Source organism: Sphaerodactylus townsendi, linkage group LG09 (genome assembly GCF_021028975.2).
Source record: "Sphaerodactylus townsendi isolate TG3544 linkage group LG09, MPM_Stown_v2.3, whole genome shotgun sequence".
In the NCBI taxonomy this organism is placed as follows: domain Eukaryota; kingdom Metazoa; phylum Chordata; class Lepidosauria; order Squamata; family Sphaerodactylidae; genus Sphaerodactylus; species Sphaerodactylus townsendi.
Genome location: NC_059433.1, coordinates 41,170,015 through 41,196,726, shown reverse-complemented (window position 1 = coordinate 41,196,726; position 26,712 = coordinate 41,170,015).

Below are 26,712 nucleotides of genomic sequence, written 5' to 3'. Positions count from 1 at the left end.
GGATTTGCATTGTAATTTATTTGTTTTACAAACAGCAAGCACTAGTTGGCTAGATTTTCATTATGAGTTAGATGGTGGAGGGACCTTGGGTACAGAGAGACTGCTTTTTAAAAAACATTTCATTACCTAAAGCTATAGATTCAAATGACATCATTCTTCTGCTTTGTAGAAAGGATGCTGAAAATATGTAAACAATATCTATGGACAGTTCTTATTGTGCATGATTATATATTTATTTTAAGAATATCTACTCCATCTTTCTGTTAAAATAACTTTCAAGGCAGCTAACAAACCAAACATGTAAAATAATAAAACTGATCAGGTTAAAAACGATACAGTGATGAATGCTAAGGCTATCTAGCAATAAACAGAATAGAAATAGTGGAAGTAGAACCTTAATAATAATAAGAAAAATGTGATTATAATGAGGACTGAAAGTTGGCACAACAAAGCACTGCATGGCCAATTTCTGGAGAAGATCAAGGACAAGGTGGACAACAAAAAGACCTGGCTGTGGTTAACAACTGGAACTCTGAAAATGGAAACTGAATCCCTGATTTTAGCTGCTCAAGAGCAAGGCATTAGAACAAATTCGATCAACGCCAGAATCGGGAAATCCTTGGGTAATGCAAAGTGCAGATTGTGCAAAGAAGCTGATAAAACTGTAGATCATGCCCTCAGCTGCTGCAAAAATATTGCCCAGACTGAATACAAATAGAGGCACAACTCAGTGGCCAAGATGATCCACTGGAATTTATGCAAGAATTGCAACATAAAATCAGCTAAGAACTGTGGGAACATTGTCCAGAGAAAGTAACAGAAAATGAGAAGGTCAAGATCCTGTGGGACTTTTGAATCCAAATGGACAAAATGTTGACACATAATACACCAGATATCACAGTGATTGAGGACTAGAAACTAACCATCATCGACATAGCAGTACCCGGTGACAGAAGGGTCACTGAAAAAGAACACGAGAAGGTCACTAAATACTACGATTTGAAAATTGAGCTTCAGCGTCTATGACACAAACCAGCTGCGGTCGTCCCAATGGTAATTGGCACCCTGGGCACCATCCCCACTAGGGCAGTACGTAAAACATCTTCAGATTGACAAAATTAACATCTGTCAGATTCAGAAGGCAGCCCTACTGGGATCCACACGAATACTACGCCAATACATGACAACTTCCTAGACCTCTGGATGAGGCTCGAATTGTAATGAAAGGCCAACAATCAGCTAAAGAACTGGCAGCTGTGAAATCAACAACAACAACAACAACAACAACTACTACTACTACAACTACAACAACAACAACAACAACTACTACTACTACTACTACTACTACTACTACTACTACTACTACTACTACTACTACTACTACTACTACTACTACTACTACTACTGTCACCCAGTTAAGGCAGCCCCTGCTGGGATCTGGTATCATACACGTACTTCAATATATTACAACTTCCTAGGTCTCTGGGTGAGGTTCAAATTGTAATGAAAGGCCAACAATCAGCTAAAGAACTGGCAGCTGTGAAATCAACAACAACAACAACAACAACAACAACAACAACAACAACTACTACTACTACTACTACTACTACTACTACTACTACTACTACTACTACTACTACTACTACTACTACTACTACTACTACTGTCAAATTCAGAAGGCAGCCCTGCTGGGATCTGCACGAATATTACGCCAATATATTACAACTTCCTAGGTCTCTGGGTGAGGTTCAAATTGTAATGAAAGGCCAACAACCAGCTAAAGAACTGGCAGCTGTGAAATCTACCATGTAAGCATAGGCAAACAGAAACAGTCATCTGGCACTTAAAATAAAACATGCACCAGGCTTTGACTAGAAAGGCTTTCATAACTAGGTATCACTATAAAAAGGTTTTCCACCTCTGATGGTGGGACCCATAGAATGAGGCCTCAGGAATAATGGTGTGGCTTCTTAAGGGTAATTTGCAATAAAATCCTCAGCAGACTCACACCTTTCTGTTCATTGATATTAGTGAACTTAGAAGGGTATAACTCTGCTTAGCTTCACACTGTTAGACTCTAGGCATAATATTTTAAGGGGCCTCCTTTCCTCATTAAATCCCAGCAATCTGGGAACTACAATTCCAAGAATACACTATGAAAAGAAAAAGGGGAATAAAGATGGAGGTGAATTTGGCAGGACTGTAACTACAGTTTGTGTTCGCTCCTACCCACTTGCTGAGCCAGGGTCTGACCCTGACAGCATGGCTTGCTAAAGGGACACAGCTAAAAAAAGTGATGCAGTAAGATGACTGAAATCATAAGTTATGAAGCCAAGAAGAACATACAGCTGCTCACCTGTTTGCTTTTCAGCCAGGATCTTCAAAATGAATGATTGATGTAGATCGTTCTCATTATTGTTGTGTTTCTGGCACTAAGAGGAAGTCCATGATATTTTGCTAAAAAGCCTCATGTGATTTTATGCCCAATTTACTAGGCTTAAGAGCTTTGGAAAGTTTGGATACGGTTCAGATAAGCATCTGCAATTTTGTGTGCTTATTAGGTCTGAAAGAACCTATGCGGTTACCCTTGCATTGGTTGTACAGAGCAAGCCTTGTATAGTCTGTTCACAGTGGAATTTATGTTTGGAGCAGAGTTGGAGAAGAAGAGGAAAGATCTATTGAAAAGTATATTTTCTGAAATCTCAGTCTCTTGTTGTAGTTGCTTTATGCTTGTTGTAGTTGCCTGTTGTAGTTGCTTTATCCTATGCATGTTTTCTCTGGTTCACATGTTAAATTCTCACTGGGCTCAAAAGGCATGACACCTAAGAAAGTGAGTCTACGATTGTAGCTTCAAGGCTCAAAGAGATGAGAAGATGCTGAAAGTGCAGTGAATGGAGCTCCCAATATTTTTTGCTCTAGAAATCAGGGTACAGGTCGGAACAAGGAAGAGGGATAACCATTCCCCTCATGCCATTCTCCCAGCCTGTCTCTCCCAGTGGGTCTCTGGTGAAAATGGGGGAAATAATGATGGAGAGTTGGGGGAGACTTAAACCACTTTTCTCATCACAGCTACAATCTAACTTGGATCCCCACCTGTAGTGAAAAGAAAGCTGGGAGATCTATTGGTGAAAAGACCTCAGCAGGGTATAACGCCATGGACTCCATCCTCCAGAGCATCCCTTTTCTCCCGGAGAACTGTTCTTGGCTGTCTGGAGATTAATTATAATAGCAGGAGATCTCCAGGTACCACCTGGAGGCTGGTAACCTTGTCACAAGCCCTTTAGCCCTCCCAGAATATAGTCCTGAATGAATGTGAGAATTATCATTCATTTTTACCTACTGCCTTTGTCAAAACCATTATTTTGTGCATTATTGAATGTGGTACTTTGATACTAGAGCATTTATGCCAAAATGTATTTTTTACTTTCAAACAGATGGTGGGAGCTAGGCTAGGTAGGCACTAGGACACAGGAGGGCATTCTACAACAAAGAAGGTCCAGCATGTTTTGTTCTGTGGGGAAGGAATATACAACCCCACTAACATCTTTCTGTGGAACAAAGTATAGTCTGGCTCGGACCAGCAAACTGCTGCCCTCATTTCAGGCAGTTGTTTGCTCTGGACTTGGCTTTCTCATGCCATTGACATTAGAAACCTCTCCCTGTGGCCACGCAGAGCAAAAACCTTTTCCTTTCTTTAACCATACAAAATCTCTTCCCCCAGTTTTCCTCCACTGCTTTGGTGTGTGTCGTGCTCCAAATGAGCTCAAGAGGCCCCATTCCTTAAACAACATTGTGTGATAGGCTGTGCCCCTGTAGCAACCATTCTGTGGTACTACCCTCTACCCTTTCTCAAAATTTCAAAAGTGGCCACAGGCAAAATATGGGTAGGCACCCCCACTCCAGATATTCTGGTTGCTGCTTTCTTCCTGACAAACTCATGGAAAGGTCCTTGTTGTTTGAAGAGCAGTCTTTTTCAGAGAACTCACGAAAGTTTATAACATGGCTCCTCTGTAAATTTGGCTTTTCTAGTCAGCATCCAAGCTGGAAAACTCTGTGGCGGTTAGTAGTTGCAATTGTTACAGCCTTGCACAGTTCTAGTTAATACAGCAAACACCATTTACTTATTTATTTTAGGTGAGGGGAGACAGATTAGGAGAAACATTGCTTCCAGCTGTAATATTTTTGCTGCGCTTTTTAAAAAGTCTGCCATATTTATATGCCACTTTTCTCCTGGGTCACAGGACTCAAAGCAGATTGCACACTTTAAAATCATAGTCTAACATAATCACTCAAATTGCTACATCAGAACATCTATTTCTCACAGCCCTGTTATTACAGAACCCAATACTATAGCAGAATGGAACTCTGCAGACAGAACAAGGAGCAAGCAATCTGCAGGCCAAGTGTAGCAGCCATTCTTGCTTTGTATTGTCAAAGGCTTTCACGGCGGAATCACTGGGGTGCTGTGTGGTTTCTGGGCTGTATGGCCGTGTTCTAGCAGCATTCTCTCCTGACGTTTCGCCTGCCACAGATGCCACAGATGCAGGCAAAACGTCAGGAGAGAATGCTGCTAGAACACGGCCATACAGCCCGGAAACCACCCAGCATCCCACTTTCTTGCTTTGCTTTCCCTGCTTCAGGTCTTGGACGTGAAGTAATCTATTCTCTTCAGTGTCATGTGCTCGGCAATTGCAAATGCAACTGTGAATATGAATTGCCCCAATTCATGAGTATAGAGTGGCTCCAGACCTGTCGTGCATATGTAACCCCCATGCCCAGAATGGGTTGGCCCAGAATGGGTTGACCCAGAAAGGGGTGGAGTCTGAAGGGAAGCAGAATGCTGCAGAACTCAGAGCTCTTTGGAGAAGACAAGGGTACCAGACTCGGACCTTGATTTCTATAAGCCCTTAACACCTTGTTAAGGTAATTTGCAATATTGTTGGGAACTACTGGGAAGGTAGTTGTTGTTTTGCTGTGTTGTAAATGTTGGAGTTTATTGTTTCAGGGTTTTCTTTTGTGGTTGTAATGGGTGAGAGTTCTCCTGGAGACCTTCATCATGTTGCAACCTGTTCATCAAGCCCTTGGAGTCTTCAGGAGCCAGCCAACTTGCAAAGAAGATTTGGACTTGGCAATATCAGTAGACTGTAAATAGAAGGACTTGAAATGCAACCTGAACAGGACCTTGAATTGTAACGTTAAATGTTGATGTTTTAAAAGTGTTAATTGTAAAGAAAAGTAAACCATTTTGTTGTTTAAATTTGGTTCTTTGCAACTCATTCCAAGTACTGCCCCACAGAACCCACAAGCGGAGGCTACACATAGTTGAATGTGAGCATGAAACTGCCATACATGCACAAAGCCCCTAGAATGGGTTTGCTTTCTGAGACAAAACAACATCAACATGATCGGTGAATCTAGAAGAACCTAGTTATTTTCTGGTATTCTGGGCTTAATTAGGAGACTTTATTTGCAGTGGTATAACCTAATGGCAGCAAACAGAATATAGTTAACACATGGGAGAAGCCTGTGATGTGGCCTTCTGGAATGAAAGACTACAGTCTGTTAGTGGTGGTGGAAGAGATGTGGGGCACAGCAGAAAAGGGGTCTGTCCGCAGAGACTAAAGTGGCAGACGCAGGAAAGAGCTTTGTTTCTTCTACAGAAATTTAGGAAGAGCTGGGGTGAATTTGATTTCAAAGCCCGACAGCAGAGCTGTGGCATTTGTTTCCAATTCAGCAGGAATGAGCGTATGGTTTGAACAATTCTTTCAAGGTTCCTAGTGGGGGGAAGCATAACTCATCTCAGCTGGCTGTGTTAGGAGATCAAATGACAGAAAAATTTTCACTCAAAGCCCAGGGTATCCTTCTGGCAACCAGAACTCTTGTACATCTTCACAGATCCGTTATTCTGTGCAGCCTGAATCCAGGTCTATGTGCTGAATGGAAATGGCTTGCCTAAAAACAATTTACTGCTGCCAGATGTTGGCTTCCTGCCTGCTTTTATATAATTCAGTGTTTTTCTTTACTCAAGATGTTACAATTTAAAAAGGCTTTAGAAGTTTTATTTCAAATGGCTTGGCAATATGTATTTCTTATTCCTTTTTCCCTAGTACAGACTAGTTTCCCCTTGTCTCATGTTGTGGATTTTGTGTTTGTGGTATAAATTACTTTGCATAAATAAGAACAACATAAGCATCTCGATCTGACCATATTTTGTTTTGAAAGAAAAATAACTTAACTGCCAGGTGGTGGGTTCTCCATGCTATTGATTCATCTAACCTAAATATAATACTAACATACATATAATATTGTTTTCCTTGCAACATAATTTATAGCCTTTTCTGAAGCCCTAATAAAATCTCTTTGCCATATAATTTAGCTCCCCTCTCCTTTCTCTGCCTGACTCTTCATTAGATCTGATCTGTTGTGTATTTTTCATGCTGGTTTTTTAGTCAAATGGGAGGGAAGATGGCATGGTATGGCCTGATCTCATTAGATCTTAGAATCTAAACAGAGTTGGTACCTGAATTTGGGTCGGGGCAAGGAAGGCTCTGCAGAGGAGGGCAAGGACAAATCATCTCTGCTTCTCACTTGCCTTGAAAGCCCCTTGCTGGAGTCACCATATGTCAGCTGTGACTTGATGGCACATACTGATATGTACCTTTAAACCAAACACTGAATCCCAAAGCAGATCTGGGCTTGCGTGGATTTTGGTCTCTGCTTCACACATGCCTCAAATTTAAGAGGATTTAATTTACTCCCCTTTCCTTTCTGGCCCTTTCCCCACTTAAATCGCTTATGCATCGCCACTCTCCCCAAATAGCTGTGGTCCAGCGGCTGTATATTCTCCCAACGAGTCCGTCAAGCGGGTGGGACAACGCCGCCAAGCCGCCTGACTCTGACGGGCTCTCACTGCCCCTCTCAGCTGCAGCACTTCTATCATTTCTGGCGCTGAAGAAACGGCACAGAGCATTGGGCAGTGGGGAACACAACCCCGCGGCAGAAATCACTCACGCTGAGAGTAGCGCGCCACAAACGGTAAGTGGGGAAAGGCCCTCTGTATACTAAAAATTGGTTCAGGATTCTGGAACAGAGATGCACAGGATCCACAAGGTTGAGAAAGGCCTTCTGAAGCATTATGGGTCATGTAAGCAGTCTATGCATGTGTGATGGAGCAAAGATTTTGTAAAAATGCAGATAGAGGAAGGGAAGTAAGGAGGTGATTGAGGTAAGTAATGCATAGTTTTGTGACTGGACACATGTGTGACTATGCCATTTTCCCCATGGCCAATATATCCTGGGATAAAGAAGCGAACCATCGCAGTTGGGCATGAATTCCATACGGCTTCTGGGTCTAACTCGGGCCCGCCCTGTGAGATTTCCCTTATCCTGTGCCTTTCAAAAAACTATGAAATTGAGGGTTCTTTTTAAAAAATGTGCAACTCCCGCTCCCATACAAACACTGTGGGAGACGGACCAGTTTATTTTTCCTGCCTCACCGGCTGCAGCCAATCAGAATGGCGGAAAAATGGGATAGTTCGTGCATGCACGGAAACATCAGGAGGAAAATGAAACTAAACTGGGGGCTATGCAAGTTTTTCCACCTGGCCTGAACGCGCTGACGGGCTTCGTGTGGAGGGAGGAACCGAGATGGAAACATCCCGATATGTATGATCCCGGTAATTTCTGTAGTTTCCAATATTTTATGTATAAAAGAACAATTGTAATAGCCCAAACGTCATATAAAGAATTGTTATCTGATTCACCCTATCTACTCTTACACACTGCAGTGTGATCTACTCTTTCTTGTGTATGCTGGATTTAACTCTGCAATCATCCATTTAACTCTGCAATCATCCATCTTCACTGATTAAGAGTGTTTTTCTTTTTTTAAAAAAGACATACTGCTGAAATTGTTATTAGCAGTTCATGATATACTATGGCAGTTGCAATGTGTGAAAGCGCAGATTCCGCACTGCATGTTGCCTGCTTTTATCCCAGAGACATGAGACCACCAATCCACATCCAGAGGTTTAACTTCTAGGCACCCTCAAGAAGAAGCTGAACCCTTAAAAAAGTCACTGAGGAATGATTCCAGAAAATACAAGAGTATAGATCTGCAAACAACTCTATTCAATAACAACAATATGTAGTCTTATACTAAAACATAGGATCCAGTAATACAGTATCTATACAAAGATGATCCAACTAGTAAGAAAATATTAATAACTATTTGAGATCTGTAATATATTACATGGATATTATTATGATATTTCTCGTTCTCCTCTTTCTTCTATTCTAATGATTTAATAATTAACTAAACTTCCCTTCTATTGTAGATAAAGAATCACATTCACTTTGTCTAAGATTTATATAACTAGAAATATTTATTATTATTATTTTATTATTATTATTATTATTTAAATTTATTATAACCGTCCACTTCCAAAGGGCTCTGGGCATTGCACACTCTAAAACATCAGATAAAATACAACATAAAACATAAAGTAAAAATATAGTATAAAAGTCTCAAAGCCTAAAATCATTTGTAACAAAGGAGAAATCTCCTTTACTATTGTTTCACTTCTTTCTATGCTACCATAATGCATGTTTTTGTATTTTCTTTATGTTAACCTTGCAATAAAGACAATATTAAAAAAAGGATAGTCCATTTTCTAATCTCTTCTACCTACAGTAAACATATATTTCATTTTAACTCAAATATCCCATATTTAGACTGAAAACACTGACCTATCTATGGCCATTTCTACATGGCACAGTTATACCAGGTTATAATCAGTATCTTACAATCCGGGTCTATTTTATCCCGGTTTCTCCCTTCGCATGGCTGCCCATTTCTGTGAAGTAATCGAGTGAAGGTCGGGAGGAAATACTCCAGTTAATTTTGCACGACCTGGGTCTTTTGTATTTACACTGCAAGCATATCTGCACATCGGCAAACATCCCTGGTGTCCCACATTCTGATTGGCTGTTGTTTTGGGCAACAGTGTGGGAAAACAAAGCCCCCCTTTTTTCAGTGCTGGATAGGGCCTGGCACAGGCCTCAACATGGCAAGCAGCAGCAAAAAACAATGGGGCACAGCATCACATCACATTCCCACTCACGTTCTCATATTTTTGTCAAAAATGAGAGCCCCCCCCCCCGATATGCCCTTTAACATTCAGCCCATAGTGCACATCTCCCTAGTTATGTGCTCCGAGCTACCAGTATATGTACAGAAAAGAAAACGGGGACATTTTGGGACTCCACTTCTGATTAACCTGGTTGATACCATGAGCAGAAAACATGCTTGGGGGGACATTTTAGGAAGGGCAGGCTGCAACAGTCAGTGGCTCAGCAGAGCTGAAAACTGGCATGACGTCTGGTGGGGAGATCAGGCGAGTGGGCCGCAGGGTGGGGAGATTAGGCAACTGGGCAGGAAAAATAAACTGTTTCTTTTTCTGTGATGTTTGCATGGTAGTGGGTTCACTGCAGGATTTTGGGGGGGTGGGGAAATCACCAGATTGGCAATTTTTGAAAATCCCATGCCCACTAGATAAGGAGAAAAGATATGTCTTCTTCCCTTGTGTTTTGGCATCAGAACATAGTTTTCAGAATTGAATGGCTGAAAGTCAAGCCTAACATATCTACAGTTGGCAGCATAGTCTGTTCTCCTTGGCATTTCTCCCCAATGGAGCCATCTGTTCCAATCCACTCATTGTCTGATAGTGTGGTATGATAAATATGTCATTTACATCACATAAAACATCTTCATTTTACATTGGAGAAGGGTTTCAGGTATCTCAAACATTCACAATTACAGAACTGGGAAATCTGCAGTTCATGATTCATATTTCCTGTCTCCTTTCACTTTCCTTTTCCTTTTATCTCCCCCCACCCCCCTTCATCCTTATAAAAACACTGGACAGATGTTATTAATGCAGGTAGAAGCAAATGATGGAGGGAGTGGAGAATGGAGACACACAGTGTCCATGTTGGTCAGACCTTGTGCACAGAACTTCACTGCACAGATGGTGTATGACCTGTACGAGAGATCTGTATCCTGAAAAAATGCACCATATTTATCCCATGTATAGATTTGGCTGCAGGGAGGTCTGATTAATGTGTAGAGATTAGGTACAGGGACTACTGGGTGCAACCACCATCTCTTCTCAATGGGCTGATTATAGGTTCTTTAAAAATGCCTGCTGAGGGTTAAAGAAAGCTGTTATTAAGTAAATAAACACTGCAGAGCCCTGGGTGGATATGAGCACAGAAAAGGCTTCAGAAAAAAGACCCCTCAATGGTGTCTTTTATGATGTGAAGAAAATTGGCACTTTCCAGTTTGACAGATTTCTTAATATGAAAAGCTTTTGAAATACTAAGATTTTAAGTTATTATTTCTAAAATTTTAAGTTAGGGGAAACAAATGTGTCATTTATAAAATAAATTATTAAAAAAGAAATTGGGATGAGGGGGATTAAATAAATTATTAAAAAAGAAATTGGGATGAGGAGCAGCAGTGGCGTAGGAGGTTAAGAGCTAATGTATCTAATCTGGAGGAACTGGGTTTGATTCCCCGCTCTGCCACCAGAGTTGTGGAGGCTTATCTGGGGAATTCAGATTAGCCTGTGCACTCCCACACACGCCAGCTGGGTGACCTTGGGCTTGTCGCAGCTTCTCGGAGCTCTCTCAGCCCCACCTACCTCACAGGGTGTTTGTTGTGAGGGGGGAAGGGCAAGGAGATTGTAAGCCCCTTTGAGTCTCCTGCAGGAGAGAAAAGGGGGATATAAATCCAAACTCTTCTTCTTCTTCTTCTTCATCCATTTGTAATTCCTCCTCTGTAGAAACTGAAATTCTGATTTATTATTGATTTACGAGACTTTTTTTTTAAGCAGTGCAGGCCTAATGCTGTTGTTATTTTCATTTCAGAAAACCAAATAGTGCGCTATTTATGCTCTCATTCTTCATATGTTGTGACTTATGGACTTATGGAGACTGCCACAAGATGCTTCTGCACAATAGCTCCACTGGACTGTAATGTTTGGAGGCAATTTACCATGAAGACGGAGATTTTCCATGTGACCACCAACTGCTATTAGGAACATGTGGTGCTGGTATGGAAACTCTCTGTGAGACACTCTACCAGGCAAACCACCTGGGTATATGTAAAATGCCATCAAGTCACACCGACTTATGGCAATCCAATAGGGTTTTCAAGATAAGAGACAAACCGAGGTGATTGGCTATTGCCTTCCTCTACATAGCAATCTGGTATTCCTTGGTGGTCTCCCATCCAAGTACTAGCCAGCAGAGGCTGGGGGAGGGGTCGGGGGAATTTTGCGCCCCCACGTGATCCAAAACCGTGCGCCCGGTGCATGGCGCACCCCCTTCCCCCTGGTAGCCCCGTCTCTGCTAGCCAGGACTGACCCTGCTTAGCTTCTGAGATCTGATGAGATCAGGCTAGCCTGGGCCGTCCAAGTCAGGACTGAAGCCCTCTTTATACATCACAGATTCCTTGTGCTTGTTGAGTTTGTTGAGCAGTGATACAAAGGTCTCTTGCACAGCAAATGTATAACACATTGCAGTTGGGATAAAGTAACCCATTTTCCTGTCTTCGCATTCACATGCATCCATGCAGCCAGCAATTGGAGCCCACAGAAACAATCCAAGTTGCTGTTGTGCCTTTGCATGGAGACGTGGATATTTTTCAAAATTTACTTCCCACCGATGCGTAGCTACGCAAGCATGCACAAATGAAACCCCACAGCCATGCTGATATCTCATGATACCCCTTGAGCAAGGAGTGTTTCTGGATGGGTTGAAAGAGGTGGTGGTCCGCCCACTCTTAAAAGGGCAAACTTTATATTCTAGAGATCTGACCAACTACTGCCCCGTTTCAAATCTTTCGTTTTTGGGGAAGGTAATTGAGTGAGTGGTGTTGGAGCAGCTTCAGGGCTTTCTGGAGGATGCATCGGCTTTGGATCCCTTCCAGTCTGGCTTCCGTGCTGGGCATAAGACAGAGGCTGTCCTAGCCGTTGTCACAGATACACTCCACATGCGACTTGACTGGGGTGGATCAGCACTGCTTGTATTGCTAGATCTTATCGCAGCATTTTATATAGTCGATCACGATTTTTTGACCCACCACCTGGCTGTTTCCGGGGTCCAGGGCAGGGCCTTACAATGGATCGCCTTGTTCCTCACCAGCAAGTGAGGGTTGGGAAGAGGGCCTCCCAACAGTGCCCACTTCAGTGCGATGTGCCACAGGGGGCCCTAATATTCCCACTGTTATTTAACATCTATATATTACCCCTTGCTCAGTTGGTACGGAGTTTTGGGCTGATCTCACTCTGCTCATTCTGTTGATGGATGGAGGGCCAGCTGCTGCCCCTGCGGCTCTGCAGCACTGTTTGGAGGCTGTGGCTGGGTGATTGAAGCATAGCAGGTTAAAACTGAATCCAGCTAAGATGGAGGTTCTGTGGGTAGGCTGAAACGAGGGGGGCAGTGAGGCAGCTACAAGGGGGTGGGGGAGTGCACTGTGCACCAGGTGCACACTTGGCGGGGGGTGGGAAATTGCCCCAGGCCCCCCCCCCTTTTCCTCCCCATCTCTATGGTGCATCACTTACCACTTCTTCCTTATTATCTTTTCCTTAGTTCCTTCTTTTTCAGAACTTCTTTTTTTGTGGTTGCAAAAGGTTTGCATTCAAGAGTAAAAACAGCCTGAGGAACTACAGTTCCCAGGAGACCTTGGGGCTTTCAAGGTCTCCTGGGAAATATATTTCCCATCAGGCTGTTTTTACTGAGAACAGGCCTTTTGCAACCTAAAAAAGTTCTGGAAAAGGAAAGGAACTAAGGTAAGTGTGAAAAGGGGGGAAGGGGGGCGCCGCGGGGGGGGGGCCACCAGGGGGCCATGGGGGGGCAGAAAATATAGAATGCGCACTGGGTGCAGTTTGGCCCAGCTACACCTCTGGAAGGGGATGTATGTGTTAGGTGCCATCAAGTTGCTTCCAGCTCATGATGACAGTATGAATTAATGGTTGTCCAAAACGTGGCGTGCCATATATCTGTTGTGGACAAAGATTAAGATAGCTGTTTTCACTGGATGTGTGAAAGTTGGCAGAAGCTCTGAGGAAACTGGTTGAATCATGGGATTTGTATTCTGTGTGGCATTTATGTGAGATATCAGAAGTATGATTAGCATGTGTGCTAAGTGAGAGTTTGTGTTGTGTACCTATGTATAAACACAGTAAGCTTGTGAATTCAAGATGGTCCACATAAATGTAGTAGAGGGCATGTATCACTTTTAGAAATTATCTGTTGAAGGGGCACTGCAAAGAAAGAACCCCTCTTGTCTTCTGACTGGGATATAATGACTCAGAGATCTCCGTTCCAACTCATATCTGACAAAAGAAGCTTTGTCTCTCAAAAGCTTATACCCTTAAAATCTTGATGATCTCTAAGATGCTACTGGACTCAAATTTAATAGTAACCTCATGTCAATACTTCATGAAGTGTGTATAACTGTGAAAGCCCTCTTCGCCCATGTACAAATCAACATGCAGACATGGTCAACATGCCAGCAAGCTTGCCAATAGTGGTGTTTAAAATTACAGCGGACTAAAGACACTGCCTACTGTTCGTTCATGAGTAAAATGCTACTGGACTTGATTCTAGATGTTGGTACTATAGACCAGCTCAACTACCCTATGAAACTCGTGGAGTTAGTGCCTCTTGGCAGTCTCCATACATGTGTGTAGGTAAGAAAAATGGTTAAAATTGAGGTTTAAATTGTCCTTGAGATATTTGTTCTCAGTTAATAATGTTGTATTTTCTAGAGCTGATATGAATGCTGCATAGAAGATGTCATAATTGGCTGTCTGAGAATTATTTGGTTTTCTGCAGTTATCTAGTAATTTATTATTACTTGGAAACTAGTTTGATGTTCTTATCAGCCTGTCCACTAAGCTGGCACATGATACGGCAAATAGAGATTTTTAAAAAAAGATTTAGCAGATTCAAGCAGCCTCAGTGAGGCATGTGCCAGCTCACTACTTGATGGATCCCAAGCTGATCTGTCTAAATCTGTCTTTTGCTACCATTCACCACAGCAATACTATTTCTGCATTTATGGCAACATTTAAATTTTCCTAGAGGTCCTTATTCTATGCACAGAGAACAAACATTGACTCATTGTGTGGTCTACACACACTGAGTTTAAATCTGACCAAGAATTCAAATCACAATATTTTAAATCTTATTTATTGTGCAGAATTAGCTGTATTTTGTTGCTTTAAAAGGGAATAATATTGGCCCCTAGTGAAATATTTAGGCATTTGAAAAGTAAATGTTATCATTTTGAAAGGATTAGCAACAACAAACATTTCTGTTTGTTGGATGTTATTTTGATTCTAGAATGGGCAATGCTGCAGAATGTATCTGTGGCTAAATGTTCACCTCTTTAAAGAAATCTATCTAGAAAGCTGCTTCTAGCTAGCTTTGTTCAGCTACTTTAGTTGGTGATCTGACAAAAATAGAATCATTAATGGCTTTTGTGGCTAATACTACAAATATCCGGCTTGCTGGAGATAAAGTGTAAATGGCCGGGGAAGGAAATGACTACATAAACATAGTCTACCTAGTAAAGGTCATGATGTGATGTCACCCGATGGATCAGTAATGAGCTGATGCTTGCACTGAAGACCACCTTTACCTTTTTAACAATGAATAAAACTACAGATGATGGACCATTATAAGACCTACCACCATTGCTACATAACAGATCAGATCTCAGTCTGTCCCACAAACTTCCGTTGCACTCTGAGTCCCAACAGTCCCCTACTCCAGCATGGTGCAGTGGTTAAGAGTGGTAGACTCTTATCTGGTGACTGGATTTGTTTCCACTCTCCTACACATGAAGCCTGCTGGGTGATGTTGGGCTAGTCATAGTTCTTTGAACTCTCTGATTCCCACCTACTTCACAAGGTGTCTGTTGTGGGGAGAAGAATGGAAAGAAGTTTGTAAGCCGCCTTGAGTGTCCTTACAGGCGAGAAAGGCAGGATACAGATCCAAACTCTTCTTCTTCTACTTATAATTCTTTCTTTCAATGATTCTTCTCAAATCCCTCACAACCCTAACTTTTCCAACCCATTACATCTTCCCCCTCAATCTGTGTTTTTCCTACTACCCTTCCCTTTGTTTTTGAACCTTCCTGTGTAATGAAGTGGTGTAGTATTGGACCAGGATCTGGCCATCTCGGAAACCCAGATTCAAATCCCCACTCTGCCATGGAAACTTTCTGGGGAACCTTTAGCCAGTGACAAACTTGCAGCCTAATCTACTTTACCAGGTTGTCATGAGGATAAAATAGAGACAAAGAAGAACAATGTACTTTGAGTTCCCAATTGGGATTCATTTATTCTCCCTATTGAGAGTGTTAATGAAGTAAATGAAAGTAAGAGCATTACTCGTTTCAGCAACTTCATAGCTCATGTCATAAAAATAATGTAAAATAGATATCTATTATAAACAAATTTATTAAATCAATTATTTTTAAAAAACCTCAGAAAATTTAAATTCGAGATATTGGTTCACATATCATAAGTCTTTCATTTACCAGTCAAACTCAAAACTGAACTGATATGGTAGCCTAAGACATTTGAAAATGGTTGATAATCTCACTCTTTTGAACGCAAATAAAATAGAATGAGGCTTTTCTTTTAATGAATTCATCTACTTCGTGATAATTCAGGAAACATATACTTTTCAGACAACTAAACTCCTGTTCATTTGGAGCTCTATATCCTGAATAAAGAGGGGCTTTGCTGCATAAAATACTGAAAGGAAAAGCACCAGCTAATTTTTATTATCTAGACCCTTGTATGGAGACAGAGAACAGAGATCCAAGATCCAAGACAGAGAACAGAGATCAATTTTTATCATTACTTTAAATGTCTAGTACATTAATGCAAAGGAGAGAAGTTAGTCCACTGGTCCAGGCTTGGAATCATTCATACATGTTGTTTTTCTTGCACAGAAGTAAGCATAAAATGAGGACGTGCCCTAATAGTATTGCATAAGTGTTTGATTTTCCTTGAACATGTACAAATCCACAGATGTACTTCACAGACTGTGTCCTCATGGCAGAAGAAAATCTCACACTGTACATCACAGTTTGTTTATTTTATAGATTTATATCCTGCACTTTCCAGATTCCGCCTGGCCACAGCATGCATTTTCTCATACAGAATTTATCTCTGTGACAGAAAAATGTCTGAAATGACCCTCCAAAACTAATCACAAGTACTCTCCAAAACTTGTCCAGCTCTATTAATTATCACAGCTGGTTCCCATCAATGAGTCACAGAAACAGAAAGGAAGATCTTCGGTGGTGTTTTATGGCTTCCTGGCTGTTATTTTCTAGCTGTGGCCTAGGATTATATAAAACAGGATATAGCATCAGGAAAAACTCCCCAAAGAGAGGCAGCATCATGAATAAGCAAACAAGCCGTGACAGCCATTATCCAGAGCCTAAAGTTATAAGACTTCAAAGATTGCAGGAACCACATTGTGAGAAAAATAATGACCACACTATGAAAACAAATACAATATTCCAGTGCTTGGTTGCAAGATCTTGGCAGCCTTTCTTCAGCTGCAGAATCAAAACAAGTTTGCCACCCCTGAACTTCCTGAAAAAAACCTCTGCTCCTTAGTACCTACTGTGAGCTGAGGGGCGTTTTCGCACACACTGTTTGTTGCAGATCTGGCATGTGAGGTCGTCGCAGTATCACACATCTGTTCGCACACACTTAAGCCGAAATGTGTGCCGACCCCCTTTTTGTGCCACATTCCAGCCGTTGTTCCACATTTTTCCTGTCGCCGGAGCATTTCAGTGCAACTTTTTTTGGGAAAACGCAGTTTCCCCAGAATTCTGGTGCCTAGTTGCGTAAACAAATGTGGAGCGTAAAGTGGATCAGGGCGGCAGCGCAGGGTTTACGCCGCAGCGCTGTGACGATGATTTGATCCATCCAATGGGAGCGCGACGGGGCGCTCTGGCTGCGCTGCCAAGCACATTCCTTTGTTCCTTTGTGCATCTCACTCGCCTCCTCATAATTGCGTTCGCCGTCGTGTGCGCCTTGCCGCCGACCTGACCGAGGCCTCGTGGCCCCGCTGCACGGTGATATTTGCCCAGCACGGTGACTCGCCAGCTCGCTTCCTGCCCCCCGCTATCGCTGCTAACGCTTCGGAAGAGTCTCGTTAACGGATGGGAGTGGAAACTTCGTTAGCGCACAAACAAGCGGGCGCCATTTCGGGCAAGGGGCCGGGTAGGGGCGGATCATGGCGGCCGGAGGAGACGAAGCGACCTCATTGCCGCGTGGGGAAGAGGAAGTTCAGCGCCAGCTGAAGTCCTCGTGACCGCAACTCTGGACGCGGTTTGAGAGGGTGGCAGATCAAATGCGCCCGGGGCAAAGGGGCACAACAGGACGCCCGCTGGAGTGCAGGACGAAGCGCAAAGACTTTGAAAAGGGACTTTGCCGGATACAATTCAGCACAACAACACTTCAGGGAATGGGCCTCGGACGATGCCCTTTCTATGAGGAGCGCTCGAAAGCAGATGTTGGGGGGGGACAGGACGATCAACCCCCCCTCGCATCAGTTCCCGGCTTACAGAGTGCGCCGCGACCGCTTCCAGACGCTGCCGCTGCAGGGATTCTCACCAGGCGCTGGGAGCAGAGACTTGGAGACCATAGACGCCGAGACTCCCTTGCAGGTTTCCACCCCATCCCCTACATCCCGTGAGCTTTTTCCTATACTTCTGCCTGATACCCTTCGATGCAGCGCTTTGCTCTGTTGTGCCTCTCTTGTGATGGGGCACTCCAGACTCTGCACGCTTCACTTCTGGGTTGGTTTAACTGTGGTCCCCGCCATGTCCTATTTCTCTGTAAGGTGCGGATGCAGGGGGGGGGAAATGCTTGCATTCCTCCGGCTGTCGCTGTTGTTGCACAGTGCAGTGGACTACAGGGTGAATCCTCAATTCTCCCCTCTCTCCTCTTTGGTCAGAACGGTTCTGCACGCAGCTACTGAACTTTGTACGCTTTTCGCCAACAGCGTTTCCACCTCAGAAATCAGCAATTCTCCAGAGGACGATGCCACGCAGATCCCTATGTCGCGAGATGAGTGGTGGAGTTCATTACAGCGTGTTTAGCCTGCTGGTGTAAGGCCATGCTTTGTGGTGTCTCCCACGCACATCCCTCCATCACAGTGCGTGCGCCTAAAAGTGGGGACGGGTTAAGGGGCACAGCTGTTCTTGATGGAATTTGGCTCCCAAAAAACAACAGTGCGCACATTATCTAATGGTTTCTGCCAGGAGAGCTTATGCAGGGAGCAATGGTCCCTCACAGGCTTGGCGGCATGTGAGGTGACCACAACAGGATGCCTCTTAGCCATTGCATTACGTTAGTGCTGGGCGTATTCTGCGCCCCTGCCAGGGTGGTGTGCTGCTGAACGACAGCGGCTGTCAAATACTCCTGCAGCCAGCACTCACAGCGCAATGCTTAGTGCTTGTCCAAAAGGAAGAAAAGTGATGAGTGCGTGCCCCTCATGTTCTTTTCTCCTTCATGGCAGCTCTCTTTGCAGACACCTCTGGTGACATGAATGATGTCCTTGACCATCCTATTGCTGGGAGTTCTGGTGCAAAATGAAGGTGCTGCTGAAAACACAAAACCCCCAACCCCACACCAGCCGCATTTTTGTGGTAGGCACTCTGGAGAGCATAGGACAAACCACTCCATTGCACGACAAGAGAAGACAGCATGCCGCAAAAAGCGAGCTGCTCATTACTGTGCTCCACTGAGCTCACTGCTTGATTCTCAATGTGAATGCTAGGGTTCTGATTCAGCTTATCTGCAAACCCTGGGATGCCTATGCAGATCTGCTCATGTGCTCAACAAGAAAGTGTGTCTCCCTCCATGCCAGCCTAGGGTAGATGACAGTGGGATTCATAAAAGTTCCTTCCATCACCTGGCTATTAATTTTGGCTTCTTTCAACAACGATGTCCTTCTTTACAGGCTCCACACCCCTGCCCATGATGGAATCTGACTTCACCAGAGCTGGCAGAATGACTGCTGGGACAGGCGGGCGCGGCAAAGCGACGTGGTTGGAGTGCTCTCCCCGCTGACTTCATTCTATGGCCATGGTGGAGCAGGAGAGGTCGAGGCAATGGAGAGGAGGCGCCTCGAGGATATTAGGGCGCGTGGAAAGGGGAGGTGGCTGTGCCATTCATGCAGAGCCGCTGCGAGAGCAAAACAGGGAGCTGTCATCGCTGAGGCTGGCCATCGCACAGGGGAATGACATAATGCAGACCCTTGTGACGCGCTTCTGCTGCAGCCAAAGCATGGGCTCCCTCGGGTGGCAGGGTGCTGGGGTTCATTGGGCGCCTCTGCTCCTGGGCGGTCGCGATCACACAACCTTTTGCCTGCTCCCAGCGCTTCAGCAGTGCTCTCGCCCACTTGTGAACATTAAGCTGGCCCTCGGCTGCAAATCTCATTGGAGATGCGGCAGAGGTGACTTATCCCACTCCTGGGCTGAGGACACCGACTTGAGTTCCTGTGCAGGGGCTTCATCATGCCTCTTCCATCACAGGTGGGAGGACCTGATGATGGTTGGGGAGACCTCTGAGCTGTGCTGCACTCCAGGTGGGCTTGCCAAGAATCACAGCCAATGCACAAACGCTTGAGGAAGCCCAAAGCAAGAATGGGACCTGTGAGGACTCTCCCCCTGTTATTTCTCTGTCTGCCACCACCACCGTGGCAAGCCCCCCCCCTTGCTATTACATAGGTTAGCTAGCTTATGTGCGCTTAGGCATCAGGAGTTACAATTTGTTTAATATTCTTAAAACAGGCTACACATGGCTGCCCCCCTCTCAGGTAGGTAGTTGCCAGGGAGAGGGATGGTCATGGAAAGCAGACAATCCTCTGCTTTGCAGAGAGGGAACCAGCCAGCGACCCACCCACCCACCTATAATTCTTCCTTGTTTTCTGTCTGCCACCACCACGGCAGCACCCCCCCCCCCTGCTTTTTTTACATAGGCTATTGATGTATGCTACATCAGAGGTTAGTGCTGGTTTAATATTTTAAAAGGGCTACACTGTCCCTGGCCTCTGTGGTAGGGTTGGCCAGGAGAGGATGGTCATGGAAAGCAGACAATCCCTCTGCTTTGCAGAGATGTAAACTGCCAGCCACCCACCCACCCTGTTTTCTCTGTCTGCCACCACCACGCAGAACTCGCTACATAGGCCAGTGATGCGCTTACATCAAAGGTTAATATTTTGTATACACGGCTCGCCCTCTGTAGGTTGCCAGGGAGAGGATGGTCATGGAAAGCAGACAACTTCATTGCAGGAGATGTAACCAGCAAGCTTACCCACCCACCCCTGTTTTCTCTGTCTGCCACCACCACTGGCAGCGGGACCCCCCCCCTGCTTTTGCATTAGGCTAAGTGATGTGCGTTTAAGCATCAGAGTTTAATTTGTTTTATGTTTTATAAAACGTTATACATGCCTGTCCTCTCAGGTTGGTTGCCAGGAGAGGAAGGTCATGGAAAGCAGACAATCCTCTGCTTTGCAGAGATGTAACCAGCAAGCGATAATAAAACCATATGCACAAGCATTTGTGAAAATTGCAATTGCCTTTATTGTGTGATTTAAGCAATGCATTTACAGCTAAGACAACTGAGGGCCGCGGGAGATGGGTTAGGGAAGTTTGGTGCTTGTTTCGCTGGATGCCGCGCCATGTGGTTTGCCTGCCTTCTCTGCAGCTCCTCCGCTTTGCCAGGAGCCTCCTGGCGGCCCTTCCTCCTGTTCATCCACTTCTCAACCACAGCCAGCCTGCGCTCCAGATCCCTGTCACAGAAGAGTGTGGAAGATATAACACAGTGAAAAATTTAGATGATGCAAGGCGCGGGGTCCTGTAGTTCCTGCTGCTTGTGTCCCCCCCCTTCAGAGCTCTTCAGTACGCAAGCCATCCCGCTCCATGCAGAAAATTCTGCTGCCGCAACCCGCTTAAAACAACCCCCCCCCCCGGCCCAGTTTTCCATGCTCACAGTTGGCATCCAGCGATGGCTCTGTCTGAGTGCCAACTGCACGTGTCGTGGTTTCTGTTGCAGAGCGCCCTGCCGTGGTTAGAGCCCCCTCTGTGTCCCTAGACATTCCTTGCAAACATGGAGAGATTGCAGAGCCAGTTAGCATTTGAAGATGCATGACACAACTCTCAGTAACATGGGCAACGTTGGCATCCAGCGGCAACACCCTTCCCAAAGAACATGGCACTCTGGGTAGGCTTACCCTCATCTTCACTGCACTGCACCTGGGTGGCCCCCCGCTCCTCTCCTCCTTGGTTTTGGTGGTGGGCGAAGCTGCTCCTGAAGGGAATAGGGATGCATGGCTTTAAGCTCCAGATAGCCACATACATCTAATTTTTAAAATTGCGCTCTCTCCCACATTCAACAGAGCCCTGCTGTCATTGAACAGGAGGCCAGCATGTGGGGCTCCCCATCAGACAAGCGGGTAGGCGTGGCAAACTGAATGCAAGTTCCCTATGTCTTAACTTTCTCAAGTTTGTAGTTCTTAAAGTTTGCCTTAGACTCCACACATCAAGTTTCTCAAGGTGGGGCCGGGAATATGGTGCGCTCTTCAAAGCGTCCGCTGTTGGTTAAAGAGTGTAACCTTTCTGCACGTTGATGGGTAAACTTTGCGGCAATGCAAGCAACGGGAGAGGCAGAGTGGCCTGAAACACTCACGTCACAATGTCGCTCCCACCATGATTTAAATGCGCTTTGCAGCTAGACCATAAGGCCAGACTGAGAGCATGCATGCGTAATGCGGGAGGGGAGATAAACGGTGCTCACATGCCCGCTTTAATTTGCATGACTAGGAAGTGGTAAGGGAAGAGGAGAAAGAGTGTGCCCTCAGAAGACTGCACTTGGCGTGGTTGGATCAGACACAGCCTTTAAATGCTAGGGCTGGCCAAAGTAAACACAGCAATTACATTTGGGCTTGTTCATGAGAACCTGAATTCGACAAGGTAAGGTTTCACATCACCAGCCGCACGCGTTGGGGGGGGGGAATTTATGCACCACGGCCAGGGAGTGGTCTGGCTCTGGCTATTAACCTCAAAATCCACCGCTGCACAGTGCTCATTGCTACCTGCAATTTGCTTTCGTTCACACAGTCCACACCTCTAATCGTTGTGCTCAAGCAGACCCATTGCCGCTACCCGGAGTGCTCTGTAACACTAAAGTAGAAGTCACACTCCTTCAAGCTAAACTCACAATCTCACTGCTTGGTTGGTTCTCAGTGGTGCTCAGATTAAAGCTAGCAGGTGCATTTGAAACCAGAAACTGGTTTGTCACTGCAAGAGCATGCTGTGGAAAATTACCAAACTCACCCCCCTTCATTTCCGATGTCTGCTCGGGACCACCAGCCTTCAGCCAAGCCTCGCGCATGAGGGAGTAGTGCTTTGGCCTCCCAGCGACGCTTAGGTCTCCACCGCAGGCCGCTCTCAGCTTTAAGTACTCTTTTGAGCGCTTTCCAGCTTGTTTTGAATCTGAGTAGGGCTCCTGTTGTGTCCCCTCCTTGCCATGGCCTTGCTGAGGCCGGAGTATATTTTCCTGTTGGGAGCCTTCCCGCTACCCACCAGGTTCGGCGCCACCCCCTGCTGATCACAGACAGTATCATCGCCTCCACCTCCTCTTCCGACCAGTTCACACCCCGAGAGGACGACATATCGACCCTTAAGTGCTCACTGTTACTGAGGGTGATAGAATTGCGAGAGGGGGATGGGCCAACGAGCCCGCGACAGGCGCTGTGGAAGGGCAGCCTAGTGAGCTAACGGGAAAACGACGTGACGTTGCATGTTTAACCCCGGAACTTCCTGTCCCTCATGCCTCCAGCGCACAGGCTGTAAAACTGCTGTTAGAGTGCTCCCAGCAAACAAGCATCCATGCGTTACGCAACAGGAGTCCTGGCAGTGTCCTATGAACTTCCAGTGCACAGTCCTCACTTAAGGCCTCACTGTTCCCACACATACCTCATAATAATACAATTTTTCGCCCGCGTTTATAGGTCGGGGCTGTCATGACCCCCATCTTGGAGCTTGCCCAGGGACCATTGGAATTCCAGGAGTGATTCCGCGGTACAAACCATCAAAGATCTTTTTTTCACGCCTCCCAAAGGTAGCAACCGTGCACCCGCACTAATCAACCTTCATGAGACAGAGATTCCTTTAGCAATTGAAAGGTGGTTCACCTGGATGCTGTCTCCAAGTGTGAGTGGAGAGGGAGATGTGTGGTAGAATTGAGACGACCGCGAGGCGTGTAGGTTTGGTTTTATCAGTGGAAAAAAAACTTTATTCACGAAAAAAATAAAAAAAATTTTTGCACATTAGCAATATCACACAACCAATGGTACATTTTAGGAACATGAAGAGCGGAGGAGACTACTGCTGCACAGGGCGCAAGTTGCAGTAGAGGTAGGTGGCCAGGGCATTCCTCACAGCCTTTCCTTGCCAGATGCTGATCCTCAGAGTGCAGGGACCCCTCACCCTGGTCAATTATGATGGGCTGCTGCTCTTTGCCATCTGAGTTAGCAGGGGGGCCACAGTCCGCCATTCACTCTCCGGAGAGTCCTGGGATTTTCCGCTCGACTTAGGTTGTGGTAGAACAACACAGAAATTGTGGCAACCAGGGAGTTAACCCTCTCCACCCCTCTTTATGGGCAACTTTGTGCCATTACAGGCAACTTCCACCTCTCCCGCTTTAATCGCCCAAAGAGCCACGCTCCACAACACATCTGGCCCTGCTCATCTTCTTCTGTTGTACAGGCGCTCTATCGCCGTTCCTGCGGATGAAGGTATGGCTTTACGAAGCCACCTCCGCATGGGGAATGCGCCATCCGCCTTCAAAATCAACGGGTGGGACAGCCCACCGCCGTGAATGGACAATACAAGGTTAACTGGGAAGAAGGCACCCCTGTCCATGGCCTGTGTGAAATGGCAACCCTGAAAATGTGCGCTGTCGTGGTTTCTACCGGGGTGACCAATGTCCACCTCTCAAAGAAGCCGCCCTTTGTCATCATGACAAAACAAGCCATAAGAACAATGGAGGCCACCCTCTTCCTGTTGATGGTATAGTCCGCAGGGGCCCGATGGGTTTAGAATCTGTATGCTTGGCAATCCCATCCAGATTGCTCCGACGCGACTGTATTAGGGAAGCCTATGTTGGCAAATCGCGGGCTACATAACCTGGAGGTTGCTTTGGGAAAAACAGACAGTTAGTGTCATGGCGCCATTGGCTCTGTGTCTTCTGAACAAGCGGCAGTGGGTGAGGGCACAATAGAGTGCGCTTTATGGGGACGATTCCTGCAGGCATGCCCCTTGCCATGGGCGCTACTCTCCTCATCAGAGATCCTGCTCTGAATTTCTTCTTCATTTCCTCTCTTCTCTATTTTTACTACAGAAAAGGCGGGAGGGCCAATTGGCTGAATGGCTCCTCCTGGATCAAAATCTAGGCCCGATCCTGGTACCCAAGCCCAGCACTGCCAGTGACAGGCCCCAGTTTAAAAAGATGCTGTCGCGACTCAAATTCACCCATAAAGCCTGCCTGCCAGGTTGGCACAGTTTGCCTGGTACAGCTGTATCAATAACAGCGTGCAATGCCAGGCGCTTAGCCTTCAAACAGCGACCGCTTATAAGGAGTGGTGTCGGGTGGGCTTCATTTACCCAAGATACTCAAATGCGAAAACAAATTCGTGAACGCCATATCTGCCTCAACCCCTCGCGCATCACGGTGAGGATATCTGCCCCTGGGTGGAACCTTCCCAGCCCTTCCTCCCAAAACTGGCCCCAGAATGTTCAACATTTTGCCCTCTCTGACCTGAAGCACCCCACAGCTGTGCCCCTTTTCTTCCAAAATTAGATATGCATACCCACAATTCCTGGACGGTCCGCTCCTGGGTTCGAACGGCGCGAAAGACGCATCCCGATGACGTTGTTGAAGCCTACCCACCACGGGAGTCGCCTCCCCGCCCATTTCCGAATAAAATAAAGAAAGGGGAACATGTGTCCTACTGCCTGGACTCTGTGTAATCAAACTCCAGAAAATTCAAAACTGTACCTCAGGGCCACCAGACCCAAGAGACACGCACCCAAAAGTGAGAGTGTGCACGACTGGTAGCACTATCAAACCCGCTGTCAGCCTACCTTTCTCCACTGGATCCAAACCGACAACCCTCTTGAACAGGATGTTCTTCACGGCTTCACAGAATTCATGGACAGCCTCGAAAAGCGGTGGTGGTGCCCACTCCAAACTGCTGCCGCATTCCTCCCTGGAAGGAGTTGGGACTGGCCAGATACCAAATGGCCATCCCCACTCGCATCTCCACGGGCAACGCCGCCCGCATGCGTGTGTCTTGGCGCCTCAATGCTGGTGCTAGGCTGTCAATCCATCCTCTGTAACGTACCTCTGCTCATGCGGAAGTTCTTGAACCGTTCCTCATCGCTCCATGATGACCACACGCAGTTATACCACCAGTCCCTGCTACGGTGCGGGTACACCCAGAAGCGGCGCGGCGTGGGCGTATGGCGGCCAAGGCAACCCAACGGCGAGACCCACGCTACCATGCGCCCACTGACCGGCGAAGTGCAGAAGCCTGCGGCAAACTATCATGCACACATCCGTGGCGTGCATGAAGGCTTGTGCGGCAGACACGACCCTCGTCCAGTGGCACAGAAGCCGCCACAACCAGAAGAAGCAGCTCTGTCTCCTCTGTGTCCGGAGGCATTGCGACCTGATGGCTTTCCATCAGATATTATGCCCACAAAGCAGTTCTGTAGCAAAAGCGAGGCACAACTAGTGAGGGCAACCTACTAACCAGGTAGCAGTACCTCGACTCCTTGGTAACGCGAGAACTCGAGGCTACGATATGAAATGGCGACGAGATCACGTCTCAATCAACGCGAGATGTATCGAGCTAACGGCGGCCAATCAGGGGTTTCACCCACCCACGTCACGTCCTCACGTGACAACGAGGCAACGCCCTCACGGGTGACGCAAGGAACGTTTAGCCCACCCCCGGACCGCCCAAGGACTGCGCGCAAGCCAATCAGATTCGTCGTTTGCACCGCATTCCTGTGAGATGCAAAAACACGGGACTCGCGAAGCAAGGGGAAGATGCGTGACTACAGGGCCATGTGCAAATGCCATCGAGCGACGAAACTACATTAAAAAGGCAAGGAATCAATGCGGTTCGCTTTTATTCTGGAACAAAAAGTGTGTGCGAAAACGCCCGAGGTCACAAGGACCCAGTGTCAGTCCAGCACAAAGAAAGGTTCACATATCCAAGCAAGATCCAGATTCAAGGGAGAAAAAAATTGTTTTGAAGGCATTTACTGTTTCCTTTTAGCTTATCCCACTGTCATTTTAGTAACTTTAAAGCTATCATGTTTCCTTGTTAATTTCGACTGGCTTGAGAAGAGAATTTAGAGTATCTTTTTCTTTTAAAAAGGATCTACCTAGGCTAATTTTTCTTTAAAGGTTCAGAATGCAGGAATTACCTTTTGGTATTATTTATTTTCATTTATAGTCTGCCTTTCTCACAGGGACTCAAGATGGATTACAAGCACCATCAAACTATTCAGTTAATCAATTACAAAAAAAACCC